Raw genomic sequence first — 6463 nt, forward strand, 5'->3', positions numbered from 1 at the left:
TGACCTCCCAATCATGTAATGTTTGCGGAGCTAAGCCCACTGAACTTAATAATCCTGCATTGATCTAAACCAATCAATGAAAAAGCTTTATCTTTGGGCCTTTCTACTCTGCATTGCTGGCTCAGATCTTTTATATATACTTTACATTTAGGATATAAGTCAGACATTAAAAAATACTTTGCTAAATTTTTTTAATTTTTTACTGATGCTGAAAAAGTATGAATCGCATCTACCTTGGAGTGTTCCGAATTGAATTAAATTGTGCAGAATATGTAAACATACTTAAAAATACTAGATAATTATTCTTTAACTTGAATTATTATTGAAAATTTATATTTTATATTTTTATACTTTATATTTTTATACTTTATATTTTTTATATTTTATATTTTTTATACTTTATATTTTATAGATTAGACTTTTATTACTTAATTCGATTTTAGAAACTTTGAAAAAACCCGCTGGGAAGCCATTTTAAACTACACTTAGCAAAATTAAAATATCTACTACATTTTAATATGTATTAAATTAGGGGCTTCTAAGAAATAAACCATTAACAGAAGTTGCACACACTAAGGGTGGAAATAGCGGCAAAAGAAAACACCATGGGTAGTATACCTCTTTCAATAAAAACAGGCAAAATTTTGCGGGAGACATGTTATTTTGGAATATGGAATAGGAGATTTTTAACGCAAATCTACCACCATGGTATAATCTAATAGGGATTAACCAGGGCCGAATTAAGAGCCAAGTGGGCCTAAGGCTGCAGATTTGGAGAGGGCCAACAGCTTATTATTAAAAAATTACAAAAAGATACAAAAAGTTAAAATGTCTTTTTTTATAGTTATATAATTTAATGCAGTTAACATTGTTTTCAAAATATTTACTGTAAAGAATAGTTTTTAATTTAATGAAAAATTGCAAAAAATTTAAACAATCTACATTTATACTTGATGCATTGTCATAAGAATGTCCTCTACAGTTTTTAATGCTTATGCCATTCTCTTCTAAAAATGCAAGTAGTATTTTTGCCATGTTAACTCGTTTGAATGCGAAACATCCGGTGTTGAGTCTATTGAGACAAAATAGTATTTTGCATCTTTTATCTCTTGTATGACCTAATCACTTATAATTAAAATAAAATCATCACAAATTTTTGATGAAAAATATGATATGTGGCCTCTACCTTTGTTAGCGCGTTGTTGAATGAGTTCTGAAAGAAATGGATCATACTCCAACATCCTACGTAACTCCAACATCCTAAGTAATTTCTATTGTTCACAAATCCAATAACCTCGTTATTTCCACGAAAAGCAATACCTCTTGCCGATAATAGTTTGATTACACTTGAAATTCGTTTAAGAAGTTAACTCCAATAGTTCCTTTCAAACGTGTACTGTTCTAAAAAACTTTTCTCTTCGCTTCTGTGTAGTTTTTATATAAATAACTTTTTCAATAATATTTTTGTACAAAGTACTGACTTTATGGCAACTTTAATCCCTGACTGCATTCTTCCAATTGTAGTAACCACTAATTGCTAACAATGACGTTTCTTTAGCTTTTGCAAATAGTTTACAACTAACTCAGAATATCTTACCAGTTTTTGGAGAATAACAAAGCTAATCACGCTGAACTTTCTCCCCGTTTAATTGCTGTCGAAAAAAAAAAGATTTTAAACAACGTCTTTTAAACGTATTACCTGGAAATATACCTTTTGACATGCTGAAATTGCTTTTCATGTGTGAAAACTAGCAATTCCTTTAAAACAGAAGTAATCGTGCAAAACATTAGCAACCTTCCACATTCCTACATTATCAAGAAACTTTGTATCTATATCTGGAAGTTTATCATTGGATTTCCTCTTTAACCTCTTCTGCTAGACTTTTTACTAGTACTGGTTTGTCTTGAAGTTCTTTTATCTAATACCTCCATACCTTGGTCATGATCACAGGTTTGACAAGTTTCAGTTGCAATTGCGCTACCAAGTTCAATATTCGATACAAGCTTGGTATTGTTGTGGAATTGATAGAGTTCAGTAATCTTTATAGTTACTGCCAGAACTTTTTTGTAACTTTTTCTTTCTTAAATTTTGATTTCTCCCATCCGCTTTTATATTTTTTCATGATTATTAATTTTATTTTAATAAAAAGTTATTTATTAAAATAAAATAATCGTTATATTATTTTAATAAAAATAGTATAACGAGCAAACTGTGTGCACTAAATTTTTTTTTATTTTATTGAATCGGATATAAACAAAATGAAAACGAGAAAAAGACATTCGTGCAACGAGGTAAAATATATTGTGGCAGTGCCTAGGTTTCCGATAAATAAACATCCGATAGATTAACATTTTTTTAGGGATCGTACATAAATTATGTAACGTGAAATTAAATTTTTAGACAAAAGACAAATGGTTAAAAGTTTTCCTTCGCAGAGCCTTTAATTAAATCAAGTATACAAACAACTTTACAAGTGTGAAAACTGCCGCGCAAAAGGGCAAAATGATGTCCAACTTATATTTTTAAATAAGTTTGGCGTTGCGTAATTTATGGACAATCCCTTACAGTGTCTAGATGTTTGAAAGTTAAAGTGAGGCCTTAGCCTACTATAATTACAAGGCTGGGTATCTTGCTTTTTGGAGCAAAAAATTAGAAGGGTAACTTTTCAAAACATAAATGTATCATATAACATGGTTGGCCACACATACCTTAATAAAAACTATAATATTTACAAGGGTTTTTGTGTACGGAAGTGTGTATAAAGTGTAAAATTTGTTTGACATATGATAAAAGTCCGATAAATTTGACACTTTCCTTTGCCTGATGATTTTATTTTTATAAAAAACTTATACCGCTGAAATAAAAGAATTTTATATCGTACTTAGAAAGTACGATATAAAATTCATTGGGAGCGATGACATTTGCCGTGTACGTCAACCGGCCGGAAAACGCTTCGATTTACGTTACTGCCATAAGACCGTGGAACATGGTAGAGGCAATGTAATGGTCTGGGGATGTTTTTCTGCTAACGGTCTAGGTCCAATACATTGAAACGATGGAATAATGGACCGTTTCATGTATAAAAATATCCTGAAAGATGTTATGTTACCTCATGCTGAATGGAATATGCCAATAAAATGGGTTTTTCAGCAAGACAACGATCCGAAACACACTGCAAAAGTAGTCAAGCAGTGGTTTCAAGACAACCACTTATCGGTGATGGATTGGCCGCCTCAATCTCCGGATCTCAACTCTATCGAGAATCTGTGGGAGATCGTCAACCGCAGAATTAATCGTGAAGATGTTCGTAATAAGAATCAAATGTTTGAACAAATCCAAAAGGCCTGGGCAGCGATTCCACAAAGTTTCATTGATCACCTGATCGAATCTTTGCCTTGAAGATGCAAGGCTGTGATCGACAACAAAGGATTCGCCACGAAATATTGATAGCGAAATACAGCTTGGTCAACATTTTGTCGAGTTGCACTTGTTTGTCCAGAAGGAAATCAACTTTTTTTAATACTTTTGATTAATTGATTAATTTTCGTGTACAAATAATGAACTTTGTGATGAATAAAACTTGAAGAACTTTGTCTCTAAACAGTTACATAGTTGCTTCTCTGAATTGAAAAAATGCAGCACTTTTATATAAAGAAACTAACATAGCATTATTTGGTTGCAATCGTTTTGTCCGATACTGTAGTTGTATATACTCATGATGGTATTTTTTCAGTTAAGCAATAAATAATTGGAAGGAGGTTAAAGTGCCCAACCAAAGGTTACTCTGTTGCCAATTTTTAAATGTTTTTCTTTAAAATGTCTAGCAAAATTAATTGAATTTTTACTGGGGGTTCAAATTTTGATTGATAAATTAACATAACTTTCGATTGATAAATACTACCCACTGTTTAAACAACCAAACATTATTTTTTGGAAATCCAAAAATTGGATGCTTTTCAGGAATAAAATCAACTTGATTCCTCTCTTTTTATACCCAGTTTTACAGTAAACTACAGCACATGTATTAATCATATTATGAATATTTAAATAAACAACTTTATAAGACATTTAAGAAAGTCCGAAAGTTACCCTTCTAATTTTTCGGTCCGTAAAGCAAGATATCCGGCCGATTAAATATAGTAGGCCATGGCGGAAGTTAAAATATCCGATTGTTGATAATTTGGTTTTTTTGCCTGTTTGACGTTTTTTAAGATAGGCCTTTTTATTTGTCGATATATTTTTTTTAAAATTGATTAAGGGAAGAAACTGTTTTAAGACAGTCGTTTAAAAGTGTATTCCGTAATTTAGGTCCTCTGTTTGTTATCGAGTATTTAGTGGCTGAATAATAAGTTTTGGATTGACTATAATTATTGTTTGAAAATCTTGTGCTAAATATACGAAGTATCTTTTTAAATAATGAGTTAATTAATAATGATACTATTTTTTAATCAAGTTTAAACATAAATGTAAAAATATGATATAGATTTAATTTAAAAACGTTCAGTATATTAACTTTACTATAAAGTATTTTTGTATGGGAGACGATTTTTATTTGTAATAATTCTAATAGCATGTTTTAGCAGGGTTTGCTTTGCAACGTAAGCGCTGAACCAAGCAATAATTCCATAGTTTAGATAACAATGTATAAATAAAAAGTATATGTATTTCAAACAAATTTGAATTGAGAATTGCTTAGCTTTGTACAATATACCAATATTTTTTGGCATTTTATTCTCAATTACATTTAATTGTTTTCTTGATGTAATGTTTTCATAAAGAATTATACATATCATTAAACGATAAAAATGCTTTTATTAAAACTTAGCACTGATAGATTTTAAGTATAAATTATGCTGATTATTTGCTAACATAAAACAAAAAAATAGTTAAATGTAATCCTTTTTATGCGTTTTTTTCGTTACAAACAGGTGTTCGGTAGTATAGTTTGCAATATTCGACTGAATGCCGAATAGTCAAAGAAATAGCCTGATAGGCTGTATACTGAATAGTCGCCAATTATTTGTGATATCTCTAATTTATACTATGGCGCGGAATATTAGGTCGGGTAAATTAAAAAAAGCAACTGCTCTGAGTAAAAGCTAAAAAATTAAATTTATTAAACATAAAAATTAAATTTGTAAACATAAAAAAGCGGCTTCACTTTTCGTCCAATAAAAACCCCGCAAGTTAGACATCAAGTGTATATATATATATATATATATATATATATATATATATATATATATATATATATATATATATATATATATATATATATATATATATATATATACTTGATGTATCATAATAATCGTGTACAAAAAAAAAAAAAAAAATAATAATAATATATTAAATTATACACACAAACAGAACTGCTCTTTTTTTGTCGGCATTGCCGAATGCCGACCCTAATTCCGAAGGTTGCATCTGTCCAACATCTGTAAATACACTGAGGTATTATAACATCTGAAATTTCATTGATGCCTAATAACGACTGTGTAAAAAGTATATGATTACTACAGATGTAGTTACATCTTTTCATTTATCTAAGTGTTACAACATCTGTGCAACTACATCTGGAAATTTTACAGATGTAGTTACATCTTTTGAATTATGTTAAGAATAGCTACATCTGTACAACTACAACAGTGAATTCTACAGGTGTAGTTACATCTTTTCAATTATATAAAATATAACTACAGGATTTTATGAAACTATTAAATAATAATGTATTATTTTAACCAAATGTAGTCGCGTGTAAGATTTTTCATAGATGTAATTAAACCTGGAGGAAATTCTTCCAGGGCTATTGGACTTGGAGAAAAATTACCGGATGTAGTTACATCTTCGTAAAGATGTTGTTTGGGGTCATTGAATTTCCAGATGATTTTGGACAGATGTTGTTTGAGTAATAAAAAATACAAATGATTTTGGATAAAAATGTACAGATGGACTTAGACTACTCTACAGATGTTGTTGGACAGATGTAGTAATCTTTTACCAGATATCCTACTTCTTTTTTTAAAATAAATATAGCGTTGCGTAAATTAAGGGCAATTCCTTTTCTAATTTTAAAAACCGATTTACAATAAAAAAAATTTTTTTTTAATTTTCTACGGTTTCTTTGATGATAAAAATTAAAGTGAACAAACGAGGCTAGGATAGAGGTGGTGGTGGTAGGGGAAAGGAGGGAGCGGGAGGGGTATTAAAAAGCTTGAGGTGAGTGGGAAAATTTTCTTAAAAGCAATAGACTTCCCCTGCCATTTATTACCACCTGAGAGTTTTAATATTAGTAATATGCTCAGCTCGTTAATCTGTATGAAACCATATAACAGACTATAATTGCTCTCCCGTTTACTTATAGTTGCCCCCCCCCCCCCGTTTGCTTATAATTGCTTCTTCGTTTTTAGAAAGTAGTTGCAAAAAGTAAAACTTTTTGCAAAAAAAAAGTAAGAAAAAAAC

Source organism: Hydra vulgaris, chromosome 06, assembly GCF_038396675.1.
Source record: "Hydra vulgaris chromosome 06, alternate assembly HydraT2T_AEP".
NCBI lineage: Eukaryota > Metazoa > Cnidaria > Hydrozoa > Anthoathecata > Hydridae > Hydra > Hydra vulgaris.